The sequence below is a fragment of the Microcebus murinus genome, chromosome 3 (assembly GCF_040939455.1).
Source record: "Microcebus murinus isolate Inina chromosome 3, M.murinus_Inina_mat1.0, whole genome shotgun sequence".
In the NCBI taxonomy this organism is placed as follows: Eukaryota; Metazoa; Chordata; class Mammalia; order Primates; family Cheirogaleidae; genus Microcebus; species Microcebus murinus.
The window spans coordinates 87,286,503-87,303,219 of NC_134106.1; the positions used below are offsets into that span (position 1 = coordinate 87,286,503).

The window sequence follows — 16,717 nt, forward strand, 5'->3', positions numbered from 1 at the left end:
TGGTAAAGGATAACAATTGTGCATTGTGATAAAGGCAGTGAGAGACAGGGTGTCTCCTAGAGAAGGCTGCGTGGTCTCTGGAATTCTCTCAATTTTTTTTTTTTTTTGTTATAAACTGAATCTAGCTGCAACTAGTTCTGTCACTAGTTCTTGTGAATCCAGGGGATTTATAGTTTATATACTCAAGGAACAATCTCTTCCTATGCCGCTAATGATTTGAGAGTAAAATAATGGGTATGTGAAAGTTGGAGCATCTTAGTTTGGGTTCCCTAGAAGCAGACCGACAAATGGACGCTTACATTAGGTTTACTGGTGAGTGCTTGGAACACCAGAGAAGAAGTGGAGAAAGTATGGTAGGTTGAGGGGGGGGAGAAGCTGACCTGTGGGGCTTCTGCAGCAGACCCTTCAAACAGCTTTCAAGGAGCTATGAAGCTAGGGCAGCCTCCAGACCTGACCCACCTGGCTGGGCTTCTGTTGTCACAGAAGGCCGTGGATGCGCTTTCCCAGGGAAAGGGGCACACAGCCTTGGCTGAAGCAGCTCCCATTGGGATGAGGGGCCATCCATCCTTCACAGGGTGACTGTCCTGGAGCATCTAGTCCAGGATCACCCAGGTGTGGTGCAGCATCCGTCTTGGGAAGGAGATGCGTTATGTATCCTGGAAACAGGTGGAACTTGCCTGAGAGTCCTCATCCTGGGGACCTGTTGTCTTCCTCTGGTGGATTCCTTTGCTTCCCTGCAGGGCTGAGTTCCTCAGTTGAGGACCACAGTTCTCTACCAAGGGGAGCCCAGGGGATGAGCTGCAGGGTTGGAAACAGAGCTCCTGGGTGTAACCCTGGCTTGGTTCTGTTGTCCTTATGTGACTGAAAGAAGCAGCTCACAGCAATGGAGCTGGCTGTACTGAAGGGGTATGTTGAGGGCCTCCATGAAGGATTTTTTACAGACCTCTGTCCTGTTTCCACAGATGTAGCCAATCGTTTTTACTGGTGCCCTACTCATCTGGGGATTCCATGTAGCTGTGTGAGCCCCTCTGATTGCCACATTTCTAAGTGACCACATCAAATGAGCTGAGCAGTGACTTGGTACATCAGCCCAACTCAGGGATGCTCCATTTCACCATGAGCTCTGCTGCTTCCCTGGGGACTGTCACCACTAGCTAGAGGTTGGCAAATTGAAAGCTTACTCTGCATGCCTCATATGTCTTAGAACAGCCCAGTATTTTATTGTCTTGACTATAATACTATCTTGAAGGCTTCCAGAATTCATACCTACTTTTAATTAGTGTGGATGGCTTGGGAGATTGCCAATATAACTGGAAAGTCAACATATGCCCATGTCCAAGTCAATACTGACAATCTGACTAGAGCTCAGTGACCTTCCCATGGGTTTCAAGGTATGAGGGAACCACATAGGCCCATTTTAATGAGTCCCTCTGTAGATGCGGATATATGCAGACCTGTTGCTGCTTGTCTTTGCCATGGTGAGGGCTTTCTGTGCTTGATGTCACAGGATGTTCCTCTTATTCTGGAGCTTGCTGGCAGGAGGTGTATATTTATGCTATGCTCTGGCTAGGAGTAGGCTACTATGGCTGATGGGGGAGAGATTGACCTCATGACTAGGCCAGCCTGCTGTAGATGTAGCTTGGGCCAGGGGAAAGGTTGGTCGTGGATCTGCTGAAACCCAGGCTATCGGGTCAGGGTATATCCTTTCTATGGTGAGGTGTGGGATGTTTCCTTCCAGGAAGACATGGCCTGATTGAGGATGGATGATCTTCATAAGGTCGTGGTTCCTTTTTGGTTTCTTTCTTGCCTCCATTCAAGTCAGTAAATGCTTGAGCATCATTATGTGCATGGCTGTGCTCACAGGTACCTGTGGCATTTCAGGTAGAATGTTTTTTACTCTCATGAAGATCCTCAAAGTGGCCAACAGTCTGTTTAGGTTTGTCCCTAAGACAGCTTCCTGCAGAGCTGTGATTACACCTTCACAGGATGGGCTCTCTTCCCTGTTAGGTTGTGGGTTGTGAATGCCCTCTGCTCTCAGTCAGACTCGGGTGGAAAATGCCACCTTGATGTCTAGTGATAGTCAAACTATTTCATACCAAGGTATCTAGGTGGTTCATCTGCCCCAAGCGATGGTTTCATAACCTTGGTCCATGTTGACTGGTGAAGGTGTCCTTGGGGGCACTTTGGGGCACTTTCTGCTGTAGCATATGGCCTATCTGTGGAATTTGCAGGACACCAGCTATGTGGGGGCAGCAGAAATCTCTTGCCATATTGGGGTCAGGACTCAGTAATCATTTTCCATGATGGTGAGTTTTTATCCATTGGAACTGAGGCTAAGACGTATGTGTCTTCTCATGGGTCCCCTGGTCTACTGAAGCTTAGAGCTTGAATTCACTCTGCTGGCCCTTGGCTTCTAATTTGAGGAAGGAATGCAGAGTTGAATAGACTCTAGCACAGAAAGGGTACCTGGGTGGGACCACAGAGCTGTAGTGCCTAAGGTTCTGAGTCTTGTACTCCATTACTAGATCTGGCCTCCAATGGAAAGGCTGGTGGGCAAGTTGCTTCCACACCACTCACAGCTTTGTAAGTGTATTAAAATTCTGTCCCCAGAGAACAGGAAAAATCCAAGTTGTCTTCACTATTATGAACACACTCACACTCACACATTGCTGCTTTCAAGGAAGTTTTTTTAGGAAAACCTCAAGACAAGGTATCTTACACCTATCTCTCTGGGAACAAGCCCCAACAATTCGGGTTGGGCTTGTTCATCTGTATTCTTACATATTAGGAATTATAAAGGTTTTCTCTGTTCTCGGACAGACTCCAAAGGCTGCAAGGTGTTGATCTTCTACAGAAGTGCACCAGCTTATTCCATGTATCAATATCAGTACCATTGACAGCAATGGAGCTGGCTGTACTGAAGGGGCTTGAAGGGGCTTCCATGAATGATCTTTTGGTCCTGTTTTCAGACATATGTGGCCAATCTTTTATACTAGTACTCATCTGGGGACTCATCTCAGATGAGTACCCTACTCATCTGGGGACTCCCTGTAGCTGTGAGTCCCTCTCCCATTGCCAAGTCCTAAGTGATCACATCAAATGAGCTCAGCAGTGACTTGGTACCTCAGCCCAACTCAGGGATGCAGAGGTCTGATTCTTTGCAGGTAACTGCTGTGGTATAGGATTTTTAACAGCTTCCCTGGCCTCCATAGTCGCTCTTGATTTAACATCCCTCTGCAAACTGACAATGAAAAATGTCTCCCTATGTTGCAAAATAATAGCTCAGAGGGGTTAAAATCACCTTCAGTGGAAAACAGCATCTTAGAGAAGTTTTCAAAAAGGACTGACGATAGGCTGGACAAGAGAATTGAAGCTTTCAGTGATTACAGAAGGTGGGGAGAGTTTGAATGGCTTCTGTCAGAGGCCACGGGCTTTTTTCCCAAGTAGAACAGGTTCAACTTCTTTGGATGACTTCCTTAAACTTAAGGCTTCTGATAACTGCGTCACTTTCTCTCATTTGAGGAAATTTTGTTTCACCTGTTGAGTTTTATCCTACAGACTAGTTACATGTCATGTCCTAACACAGCCCAGCTTGAGTCTGAATGACCTTTGTATTTGTAGGATGCTGTTCCTAGTTTGTCTGGGAGAATAGTCAATGAGACAGTCTGCCCTGTTTGGTGCAAGGCGAATCCCTGTATGGAGAACGAGTTACCTTGCTGTGATCATCTCATAGCTGATGTCCTTGGAGCACTTCTAAATACTCTCAGGGAATTGATAGAAACCAAAACTCAATCCTTGGTTTGTTTTGGGAAATGAGTTATACAAGAATAAGAGATGCTACCCTACAGACCATTCAAAATGGACTAAGCTTGGGCTGCTCTATCCACACTGGGTCTTTGCCTCTGAAGTGGCTCTGCCAATGGTTCTGACAGATGAAAACTCCCCACGTGAAGTATTTTTTCAAACGTTGCCTCAGACAATGTGGCTGTGGAGACAGCTACAGACTCTGGGAACTCGCTGTTGTACCATCTGAGAGCCTCTATTCACCCGCTCCTGGGCTGCCATTTATTATGCTGTATTTCCCACCCACTCTTGGTGGTCTGAAATGTGACTATGCTGATACGACTTCATACAGAAACCTACCAATGATGTCTGGAAAAGTTCTGTTGTGATGGTTGCAGTCCTCAACATATATCAGTTCTTAGGGCTGCCTTGCCCTGTTACTCTAACTCTGTAACGTTTAATTTCTGCTCATAGATGAATTTTTCCAAAGCTGTAGTCCAGGGGTCCTCAAACTTTTTAAATGGGGTCAGTTCACCATCCCTCAGACGGTTGGAGGGCCCTTGGAGAGTGTGGCACACGTTCCACACATGTGCACTGTGGGCCCAGGGTGAGTCAGCTGCTAAGTAGGAGAGGCAGTGGTGGCAAAAACACCTGGAGGGCCAGATAAATGTCCTCGGCAGGCCACATGTGGGACACAGGCTGTAGTTTGAGGACATCTGCTGTAGTCTGTATTTACAAGTTGGAGAACTTTCTTCATAATCCATAGTGACAAATCCTCATGAAAATAACGCATGTTATATGTACAACCAGGCAGAAGGGTTAAATGCTATCTGCCCACTTTTCAGTGGTAGATCACAATTCTAAAAAGTCCAGGAGTGTACTGGGTTGGTTCAAGGAGTTAATTTACTTCATCTTATATGGATATCTCTAAAATTAAGGGACATAGGGTAAGAATTGAGGGCAGTGTATGACCTTAGTAATTTTTAGTTCTAGGTACTAATATCAGATGTGATGAGTTTAAACCCTTGACAACCTTTCCTTTCCTTGCCTAAGATTTCTATACTTGTGATGAAATGATCTTGATGTTAGTTTAAAGACATCATGGGTGAAATTTGCTTTTCCTAACTCTCTGGGGTTAAAATCTTTCATTGGACTCTAGGTCATTCTGCCTTTGAGTAATTTTAATTCTCGTATTATCTTGAATTCTCAGTAATAAAGTGCCTTGTCTGTTCTTAGACATGGCTTCTGTCAGATTGATGGCTCCCTTGTGTAAAATATTTCCCACCCTGTTTTGACACTTCTATTTTGAGAGGTCAAGAATGTGTCTGATCAAGTCCTTTGCCCACTTTTTAATGGGGTTATTTGATTTTTTTCTTCCTAATTTTCGTGAGTTCTAAGTATATTCTAGTTATCAGTCCCTTATCGGATGCATAGGATGCAAAAATTTTCTCCCCTTCTGTAGGTTGTCTGTTTACTTTCATGACTATTTCTTTGTGCAGAAACTTTGTAGTTTGATCATGTCCCATTTATTTTTGTTGCTGCTGTGATTGCCTTTGGGGACTTCTTCATAAACTCTTTGCCCAGGCCGATGTCTAGGAGAGTGTTTCCAACTTTTTCCTCTAGAGTTCTAATAGTTTCATACCTTAGGTTTAAGTCCGTTATCCAGCGTGAGTTGGTTTTTGTGAGAGGTGAAAGGTGTGGGTCCTGTTTTAGCCTTCTACAGGTGGCTATCCAGTTTTCCCAGCACCATTTATTGAAGAGGGATTCTTTTCCCCAGCGTATGTTTTGTCTGCTTTGTCAAAGATTAGATGGCTATATGAGGATGGTTTTATATCGGGATTCTCACATCTGTTCCACTGGTCAATATTCCTATTTTTGTGCCAATACCATATTGTTTTAATTACTACAGCTTTGTAGTATAGTTTGATATCTGGCATATTAATGCCTCCCATTTTGTTTTTGTGGCCTAGAATTGCTCTTGATATTCGGGGTCTTCTTTGGTTCCATACGAAGTGTAAAATTATTTTTTCTATATCTGTGAAGAATGCTGATGGGATTTTAATAGGTATTGCATTGAATCTGTAGATCAGTTTTTCTAAAGAAGACAGAAGAATGGCCACCAAACATATGAAGAAATGCTCAACATCTCTAATCATCAGGGAAATGCAAATCAAAACCACAATGAGATATCACTTAACCCCAGTGAGAATGGCCTTTATCAAAAAATCTCCAAACAATAAATGCTGGCGTGGTTGCGGAGAGACAGGAACACTCCTACACTGCTGGTGGGACTGCAAACTAGTTCAACCTCTGTGGAAAGCAATATGGAGATACCTTAAAGCGATACAAGTGAATCTACCATTTGATCCAGCAATCCCATTGCTGGGCATCTACCCAAATGATCCAGTGACACTCTACAAAAAAGACACCTGCACTCGAATGTTTATAGCAGCACAATTCATAATTGCAAGGCTGTGGAAACAGCCCAAGTGCCCATCAATCCAAGAATGGATTAATAAAATGTGGTATATGTATACCATGGAGTACTATTCAGCTCTATGAAACAATGGTGATGTAGCACATCTTATATCTTCCTGGTTAGAGCTGGAACCCATACTACTAAGTGAAATATCCCAGGAATGGAAAAACAAGCACCACATATACTCACCAGCAAACTGGTATTAACTGAGTAGCACCTAAGTGGACACATAGGTACTACAGTAATAGGGTATTGGGCAGGTGGGAGAGGGGAGGGGGGCGGGTATATACATAATGAGTGAGATGTGCACCATCTAGGGGATGGTCATGATGGAGACTCAGACTTTTGTGAGAGGGGGACAAATGGGCATTTATTGAAACCTTAAAATCTGTACCCCCATAATATGCTGAAATAAAAAAAGGAAGGAAAATGTCTGAGAAACTCCCATGTGGAATCGAGATTGGAATAGCCATCAGATCATTAATCATGTAATCAAACTTTCTCCCTTTGGTGTACCTCTTCAGTACTGGAATACAGTCTATTAGAACCCAGTGGCAGTCTCCTTTAAGATTGTCTAAGACATCACGTGGTTTTCACATTTCTTATATCCATCAGTCACCATTTGGTCAATCTCTACCATAATGACCATCTTTGGTTTCAGTTCGACTATTTCAAATACGCCCCCATCTCTGCCTCCCAGAATCGGTACACCTTTGCCATGGCCTGGGATGGCCCAGGCAAATGTCAAGTCACTTTTTGCCAAATTAACATCACCTCTAAGGATGAGAATATTTCCAAATTGCTTTAAGTGTAGAATTCTAATGTTCTGATATGGTGAATCTTCATCAATTTCATATTCAATGAGGACACCCATCAGCAGTGGGCCAGTACCTATTAATGGCCCCTCCTTGAACTATGGCTGGTAATCGCTTCACCCTCCTAGTACTGTCCTGATTCAATTGTTTAACTTTGTTCAAAAGGCTGTCAGCTTTTACTTTGCTCTGTGGATAGCTGTTGTAACTCTGAAGGTCCAATAACATCAATCCACGTGGGTAAAAATCTCAGATTGGCAAAGTTGCCATTTTAGTTTGTGTAGGTCACTAAATAGCTATGGTCCTGCTAAGTATGCACTAGCTCTGCCATCCCTGCTCCTGTAAAATAGGCTTAGAGGTCTTTTAGAATGGTTTTACCATCAGCTTTAGTGCTGAGCATGAAGTTGAGTGCTGTGCCATGCTGCTGCCATAGTGAGGCAAGGTCCTGTGCCATGCCTGGGGGATGTGACCGTGGGAGAGTGGGGGTCTGTGGTGTGTCAGGATGTGGCTGGTGGGGGGCCCGCTGCCTGGGGGTTGGGGAGCCCAAGCCTGAGAAGGTGGAGGAGGGATGGACCACTGGGGTACATAGAGCTGCTTATAGCATTCAAAAACATCACATATTTCTACGTTAGTTGTAAGTTTTTCATTTCCAATCTTTTTAGCCTCCTTTTCTGCTCCTGGTTAATCTAGTGAGAGGCTTGTTTTTTTCTTTTCAAGAACCAATTTTTTAAAAAATCTATAGTTAGCTCTGATCTTGGCTATTTTCTACTGAGTTTGGGATTGGTTTGCTCATCCTTCTCCAGTTCCTTGAGCCAATTCATGAGACTGATTAATAATCATTCTGACTCTTAGAGTAGGTATTTACAGGTACAAATTTTACTCAGAACTGCTTTAGCTGTATCTCGGATTTTGATAACTTGTGTTCCCTTTAGCATTCGGTTCAAAGAATCTTTGATTTTTATCTTAATTTCCTCCTTGACTCAATAAGCACTCAGCAGTAGGTGGTTTAGTTTCCATGACTTTGTGTAGAGATGAATGTTTCTGTTGGAGTTGACTTCTAACTCTATTGTACTGGTCTGAGAAGATACATTGTATTTCTATCTTTAAACTTAAGACATGTTTTGTGGCCTAGGATGTGATCAATCTTAGAGAACATCCCATGAGCTGATGAGAAGAAAGTATATTCAGTGCTTCCTGGGTAGAATGTTCTGTAAATGTCTGTTAGGCCCATTTGTTCCAGAGTTTGGTTCAAGTCCTTTATAAACTTTCTGTTTGGAGGATTTGTCCAACTCTGTTCAGAGGGTGTTGTAGTCTCCAGCTATTGCAGTGCTTCTGTTCATCATTTTGTTTAGATCAAGTGGATTCATCTTATGAACCTGGGCACACTTGTTTAAGGTGCCTGAATACTTAGAATTGTCATCTTGTTGAATTGTTCCCTTTACCATTATATAATGACTTTCTCATTACTTTCATTGATTTGAAGTTGATGTTGAGAACTGTATCAGCTTTCTTTTGGTTTCCATTTGCATCGAATATCATTTTCTACTCCTTCACCTTGAGTCTGAGTCCTTGTGGGTTAGGTGTGTTTCCTGGAGACAGCAGATAGTTAGGCTGGCTGAATGTATAAAAAAATACAAGCCATGTCTCTTGAGTATTTAAGCTGTTCACATTTATTAAAAGAATCCATAAGTGGGGTAGATTTCTGCTCATCCTGTTACGTAGAATTTTGTTGCTTTATCTCAATCAATTTGTAAAATGACCCAAAAGCTAAAGATCAGAGTGGCTATTATGCTGACCATGAATAGTGCAGTTCTGAGTACTTCCTTTGGGAAGGCCTTTGTCTTGCCAAATTGCCTCAGTGTTTGCTTGTCTGAGAAGCTATTTTCTCCTAAATGAAAGTTTTATAGCATACAAGATTGTAGGCTGGGCATTATTTTGTTTGAGAACACTGAGGATGGGGCCCCCATCTCTTCTGGCTTGTAAGATGTCAGGTGAGAAATCTGCAGTTAATGTGGGCTTCTTTGTAAATTACCTGCTGCTTTCCCCTATGGCTCATAGGAAGGCCTCTTGTTTGTCTTGTCCAGTCTGATGAGTTTGTGCCCATGGTGTTTGCCTCTTTGCAACGAATCTCCCAGGAGTCCCTTCAGTTTCTTGTACCTGGATATCTAGATTTCTGGCAAGGCCAGGGAAATTTTCAATTCCCTCAAATAGGTTTTTCCAGCCTTTTGTATTTTCTTTGCCCTCAGGGATGCCTATGATTCCTAGGAGAAATGCCTGGTTTCTTCCTGCCACCACCTCTGCTGTCCTGATCCACTGGCCAGGCCAGTGCCATGGGTTGGGTGATAATTACTTGCTACATAGGGTTTTCTTCCAAGACTTATGTGCTAGACCTCAAGGCCAGAATGAATTTAAAGTGGGAGGACAGAATTGTCTAAGCTTCAGGGAGAACCTGAGCTATAGGGTGGGGCACCACCTATGGAGTTGTAGCTCATTAATGTCTGAGGATTTAGGGGAACCACATGTCTGAAAGGGAAAAAGGGTGTTTTGTCTCGAAGATAGCGAGGTCAGCAGTGACACTAGAGGAAGAAAATGGCCTAACCAGGATGAGTGAGGTGTGCTAGAAAGTCTTTATTTCCCCCTCCTATATGAAACTTAGTGGCAACAAACATTGGAAGCAGAGAAGACAATTAAATACATAGTTTTACTAATGTTGTACAGCATTCATACAGATACCTCACTGGTCTTTGTTGCCATATTTTGTCAGTTTGGCATAGCTTTCTGATGACATGGGCTTTGTTGAGAGTAGCTGTAGCCGTGTTATCCTGGCCATCAGTGTGCACTGAATGGTCCCCTGTAGGAGCATCTGTCACCTTGAGAGCCTCATCCCTCTGACCCTTGGGTCAGATGCCAAATACTGAGGGAAGATAAATCCCTAGAGTAACTGCTTTCTGTTGCTATGCTGAAATTCTGGTATCTATAAGACTAGCACTGCTGCTATTGACCATTCTACATGGGTGACGTGGAAAACCATATACATATGCCCTGTGGACTCTAGCTGCAGTGAGAGTTTGTAGCTTTGGCAAACTTGCCAGACTTCATTGTGTATCTTCCCTTAGTGTACCCACAGCTGCAAATGAACTGTTGCCATGGGGTTTAATAATGGGAAACGTCCAGCTCTGTCTCTGGCTTTCAATTATGAGTTGGGACTTGGGGAGCTCTAGACAGACTCAACTGAACCCTTCCTTAAAAGACTCGGTTGGAGTTGTCGAGAAAACAAGCCTGATCTGTTCTCCTCCCCCAAAGAAGCTGGGGATGGAAGGGCAAACCCTCCTCCAACCTGGATGTTCCTCCTTGGATCTCTGATCTGGAGATGGTAGAACCCAGAGACTTGTGAGATGGGAGGGGTCTGGGCCTGGCCAGGTGTGCCTGAGTTCAGGAAGTCCAGCAAATATCCAACTTGTCTTTGGGTATATTTGCCATGAAACTTCAAACTGTCACTGCTTCTTAGTACCTTTAGACAGTCTTTTGGTGCCCCAGACTTTAACATCCTTAGCTCCCTTGCCTGATCACTTGACTTCACACTTCTGCTAGTCCTTTGAGGACTAGGGAGGGAGCTTAGCCCTTATGGTCTGGCATGCTTGGCCAAAGCCTGAGTCTACAAGGAGACATTAGCTCCTTTACTGAGGAAAGCACAAGCCCAGGTTTGATACAACCTTTCCTAGAATATTATGGTGATGTGGGCTGTGGGGCCAGGGGTACAAGCATATACAAAAGGGGAAAGCATGTGAGAATATTTTGGGGTGAGCAGTACAGCTTGAATCTTGAGTTGGGCACAGGTAGCAAGACAGTCCAGTATCCACCTGGCTTACTGTTTTGATGTCTAACAGGATTCTTAAAGTTTTGCAGCTCTAAACTTTTCTGACCAAAGATGAGAAGACAAGCTTCCTTAAGTAGTACATTTTACGTGGTCACATATTCAGCTGCTCAGGCTATACCACTTATGAGCTTGCTTTTCCTTATTAGCAATTACTACATTCAATTTTAACCCTTGCTACTGTTGTCTCAGTAGGTAGGAAATTTTGGGACTAAGAATAAAGTTTTCTCTAGTTTCCTTGTTCCAATAAGCTGGGTTCTGGTCAGGGAGAAGAGAGGATCTTCCTTTCCATAATTGGTTCCTTGTTTCTAAGACAGTGTTGTCCCAAATGAGGGAGCCTTACTACAGAAAGGGAATGAGACGGGGTCTGGCTAGCCCCAGTGAAGCATATTTGATGCCTTACTCTCTGCGGGTGAAAATGATACAGAATCTTCCCCTGGGGTATCACTGCAAGCTGGTGAGGAAGGGAAGCATGAGGTCCTGTCCCTGTGGCTATAGCTCCTGCCCTGGCAATTCTCCCTCATAAGGAATGCTGGCAGGTCACACCTGAGAGAAATCCATTTGATCTGATGGATTGTAAAGCACTGTATTTAGTTAGCACAGTGGAGCCAGGTAGACGGTGGCTCAAAGCCCTCTGAAAATTCATCTTGCTCACTCTTGAGAGTAAAATGACTTCCTTTGCTCTTCCTCTTTCCCATGGAATTCTGGGTCAAAAACTACCAGCCTGTGGTCATATTGTTAGGGAGATCGGGTCTGTTGACTTCAGCTTTCTTCTAAAACCTGTTCTATCAGATGTCTAAGGGAACACAGTCTGAAGTACAGGGTACCTGATAGGGGCTCTGAGATAGTTTCCCACCAGTCACACAACTCCTGGTCCCCAGTGTGACAAATGAGCCTGAAAGGTTGTGTCCTTGTCTCTGCCAATCCCATGAGGACTGATGGTTCAGAGAGCCATCAAGACGCTGAGCTCCCTCTGGGTGTGAGCTGCAGTGGCTCCCCACTGCCTGCCTACATGGACCCTTATAGGCCACAATGCTTCAAGGCTAACAGGATACTTTTTGCATTTTTCAGCAGTATTGAAGAGGTACTGCACAGACCTTTTGATAATGTGTAACCAAAGGTCCCAGGGGTTTAAAGTTCATGTTCATGCTAGAGGTCTTAGGAGGGAGATGCTTTCCTTGGTGGGTTGTCCCTTAGACCTGAGGAAATTTTATAGCCAGAGCACTATCAGATGAACTTAAGTCCTGAAAACAAGTTTTCCACTTGAAAGTCGAACCCTGCCATTTGCCTTAAACAGTGAGATGTGTCCTAAGGGATGTGAGGAAGATGGCAGATGCCAAGATAATGTGCCCACATGGGAGGGACCTCAGGTGACACTTCATGGCATGCATTATTGTTGAGGGCCACCAATTCTTCTGTTTCAGTGACCTCCAAGTTGGTTATTTCCAGTATTTTGCCACGAGAAGCAAAACTACTCTAGAAAAAACTGTTCAGGCCCTTGAGTGTGGTATACATCTGCAGAAGGAAAGCATCTCTTCTTACCCATGCATCAAACAAATCCTCCACATGGAGGTCTATTCTGCTTTTGGAAGTAGGAAACCCTCCTCACCCTGGTCTTCATCAAATCTTTTATCAGCTTCAGGGTAGACAGAAAAGGGTAAGTCTCCATGAGATTATATAGTACCGTCTTTGTCTCTTTTAGAAGCAAGATAGAATCTATTCAAGAAATCTGGCTATTAAGGTAGGAAGTTGCTTAAAAACATCCTACGGTAAAGGAGACCCTGACTTTCTCTAATGCTTCACCATGGGGGTCTATTTCCAAGATAACATGATCCAAGCCAGTTCTCCATCTACGAACATGTCCCTTATACTTCCATTGGCCAAGCATCTTTTAATTGCCCACTGAGCGTATTCTCTAGTCAGTTGCCCATAACAATAATTCTGGTCTTCCTGGGAATTCCATTGCTGTGCTCAGGTGGGAAACAAGGTTCTGAGCAGGATGGATGTGATGTGTGGCACATGCAAAATCATGCTGCCCTGAGTGTGGCTATTGTGTAGATACCTGCTGCACAGACTTAAGAGCAGGTGACTGTTTTGAAGCACATTCCTTTCCTTTATCTCCTTCAAAGACCATTGAGACAGGCTGTAGAAGGGCTCTAGAAGTGGTTTTTTCCCCCAAGTGCAATTCAGTGTTTGTGAGGGAAGCAAAGTAATGCCTGACTCTGAAGAATACAATCTTGAACACATCCATGGGCCCCTGGACACAATTGTTGGCTATGGTGGTGTGCCCCCCCTCCCATTCATCCCACCTTGGGACAAACAGCAAGAGCTCAGACTCCCACCAGCTGGTCAGCTTGAGTACACTGCTCAGATATTGACCCTAAAGTCCTTGTTATCTCAGAATGATGGAGGAAAGGGGTTGCGGATGGTGTCTGGGGGTGTTGGGAAGGTTCAGCTGGGGCTGTCCCCTGCTGTCTTGTAGTCGAAGGTTTCTGGCCAGGGATAGCAGACATGGCAGTTGGTTAAATTCAAAATGTTCATGGCAGTTAGGAAGAGCTGTGGGTGTATTTCTATTAAAGGCTCCAGAGGCTTTCCTGAAAGAATGTCCCACCATACCTCCAAGGGGCTGAGGTGGGTTCCTTCTTAGGTGCCTGGGTTTTTTCCCTGTCTACTGCCACAAAACCAAGGTGTCCCTTTCCAGAACCTACAGCTGCTTATTCTTTTTCAGTCACCACCTATTCTGCCTACACCTATCTGAGGGGGGGGGGAGCAAAAGCATTTTTGTAAAATGTAACCAGCATGAAGTATGAATCCCCTGGGTCTGCTTTCAGCCAGGCTGCTAGCTGGAAGGCATATCAACCAGGCTAGTTTGGGGGTGCTGTCAGGGGAATGTTTGTACCATTCCAGGGATGGTCTAGGCAGAAATATGAAATTTTAAAGTAGGTTCATATAGCCCCAAAGACCTCCCTTCCCTCCTGACCCTTGCCCAGTAAGTCCCCAAGAGAAGTTAACCCCTCTCTGAGGGCAGCTGCATTTAATGAGCCAATAACCTTACCATGCTGTGTGGACCAGGAAGAAACGTGTAGAGTCATCTTGTCAGCTTATTTAGTAGCTTCTGTCCAAATGACACATCACTGTCAGACTGCAAGTAGTCTAGAAAGCTGAATATGTGAAGCTGAACAGCTTCAAGGGCCACAGGGGCAGGGCCAGAGTTAGGTGATCAGTAACCTGAGAAATTCAGATGACTTTAGAGGGCTTAAAGTCTCAAGTAATGAGTCTGCCAGGAATGGATTGAGGGGGCTGTCCATGTTTCATGCAGTGTATCTACCTCCAAATAGGAGCTGTGGGCAGGAATCTGGCATGTGGTTCTAGACTCGGCATCAGAAAGCTCCATTAGCAGCTAATCCATTTGGTGTCATCAGAAGAGGCCCTTCCCATGGGCAGCTGCCATAAGTCATCCTGTTTGCTCAGTCTGTAAGATGTATATCCATAGTACACAGGCTATGGAAGGCTATGTCTGGAAGAACCTTGAGGGGGTCCCATTCCAAGATGTACTGGAGGCCCTTAACAGAGCAGTGTAAAAAGTGCTTTGCTTGTCTTGAACATTTTCTCTGGCCCAGTGGGGCGGAGTTCCAGCTTGCCCCCCAGGTTGTCTGGACACGCTGCAGCTCAGCTCCAGGTAAAGTAGTGGTGGCTGTGGTCCTGTTAGGGGGATGGTGGTGTTCTTACTAAAGAAACAAGACTCATTCTTCAGTGACATTGTCAAATGACTTGATACTACTATGCATAAGTACTAACGCAGCATGTGAGGCTTTGTAGAAGAATTGGTGTTTTCTTCCCATGTTTCTGGCCGCCTCTAGCCCTAGAGAGGTAAAGAAAGGCTTGTTATACCATCTCTACTGCCCAGGTTGGGGAGAGATGCCATGTTTCCAGCAAACTTCTCTCATCCCTTTTCCCTTCAGGTACTAAAGCTTGCTTGGTGACTTGTATGTAGAGGATCAAGTGATCTGTGGACACAGTTTCGTTTCTTCCTTCCCAAGTTGTATGCCTTCTATTTCCTTATGGTGCTAGTGAGGACTTCCAATGTGGCAAATAGGGATGATAAGGGACCACCTTTGCCTTGTTCCTACTGTTAAGGAGAAGGCATCTACTGTCTCACCATTAAATATGTTAAAATAGAAGTCCCCCTCTATTCCTACTTCGAGTTCACATGAATGGCTCATTTTGGCCAGGAGTGATGTTCTTTTGCCTTTGTCCAGGAATTGGGGGAGGGCTGCCGCCTGTCAAAATTCAATGCCTCTGCCAGAAAAAACCTCAGAGCTCCATGACCTCAGTTCCATTTCAACACTGGCTTCCATGGCTTTGCTATTTAGTGTGATCTTGCTGTCCCAGAGCTTGTCTTCTAAAAAATGCTAGGTGTAGGACTTGGGTTTCTCATTCTTCGATCAGCTTGGTAGGAAAAGTCGATTCAAATACTGACGTGCATTTAGAGAATAGGTTCTTTATTTCCTATGTCAACAGCTTGAGTATTTTCCCATGGCAATGGTATTCAAGTCAGGCCTGTAGTATAAGAGCAAGGGGGAAGGGAGTCACTTGATCTTCATGCCAATCTATACTCTCCTGTGATGCTTTGACTTAAAACATTTTCTCCAGATGATTCCCTCTTTCTAATTTAGTTACCACAGCTACAAGGCATGTCTAGAACTATGGCACAGAGGTGGAAGCTTCTGGCTTTGGTATCCTGCAGATGGGTCCCACAAGGGTCTGTAGATCTACTGTGGCTGTCCTGAGTGGTCCAGGAGCAGCAGTTAGACTCAGGGCCCATGTTGCTGCTAGGCTGTACTGCTTAGAGGGCAAAGTCAGATCCTGCCTGTTGAAGGCCTTGGGGGGTCCTGGCTTTGGCTCATACCTAGTTGTTAGCCCACCTTGTTGATAGCATTTTAAATCAATGCCTCTGGATGGGGGTGTGGGTTGTACCCTTTGCCCTTCTGAAGAGCCCTTATCAGGGTCTTGAGTATAGGGCCCTTGGGGAGATGGTATAGGATTTTCCATGTATTAGAGCTCCTTCCTATTCAGCTTGGTCCAGATTTCATTGCTGAACTGGGAGTCCTGAGACCTAAGATAAGGGTGATACGGATGCTTTCGTGAGTTCTTTATACCCATTCTGTGTACTGCCTGTTGACATTCTAAGTCTTAGATGGAATGAATGACTCTAGGTATGACTAGAACATCCTGCCTGTCCTGTTTCATAAGAAAAAGGCTCCAGTGATCTTATGAACACCACTAATTTTTTGGGAAGAGATGTCCAGCCATGGCTTCCTAGGTCCTCTTTGAACAGGATGAACTTTGTTTCTGTAACACAAACTACTGAGGGGGGGGAGGTGTAGGACAACATGGTCCCAGGGGGAAGCAAGGCGCATAAACTGAAGAGTCACTTATTCCCTGCTGGTCACAAGAACAGCCCTTGTAACCAGGTAAATCAGGTACAGACCACTGATTGATGCATTTTAATAAAGGGTGTAGGCAAGTTTAGGATATGTCCAAGGCATTTCACATTTGTGGATCATTAGCTATACCCTTCCCTCGGCCAAGGTCAGTATCAGTTTTTGGTAACCTTGGAATAAGACAACCACTGACCAGCTGCAAGTTAACCATATCCCTACAATACCATTCAGTTCAAATTGAGGGCCACTTATGTGGTGACAGAGCTGGAACCAAGAATACATTGCCTATGTCCTATTAGAGGAACCCCAAAATGGAGCTTATATA

General features: G+C 44.5%; 1 pseudogene; it reads right to left on the reverse strand.

Annotated features, from left to right (window-relative positions):
* Positions 1-4,918: 4,918 nt before the first annotated feature.
* On the reverse strand, positions 4,919-7,528 carry LOC105856170 (spermine synthase pseudogene; annotated as a pseudogene).
* Between the last annotated feature and the right edge of the window lie 9,189 nt (positions 7,529-16,717).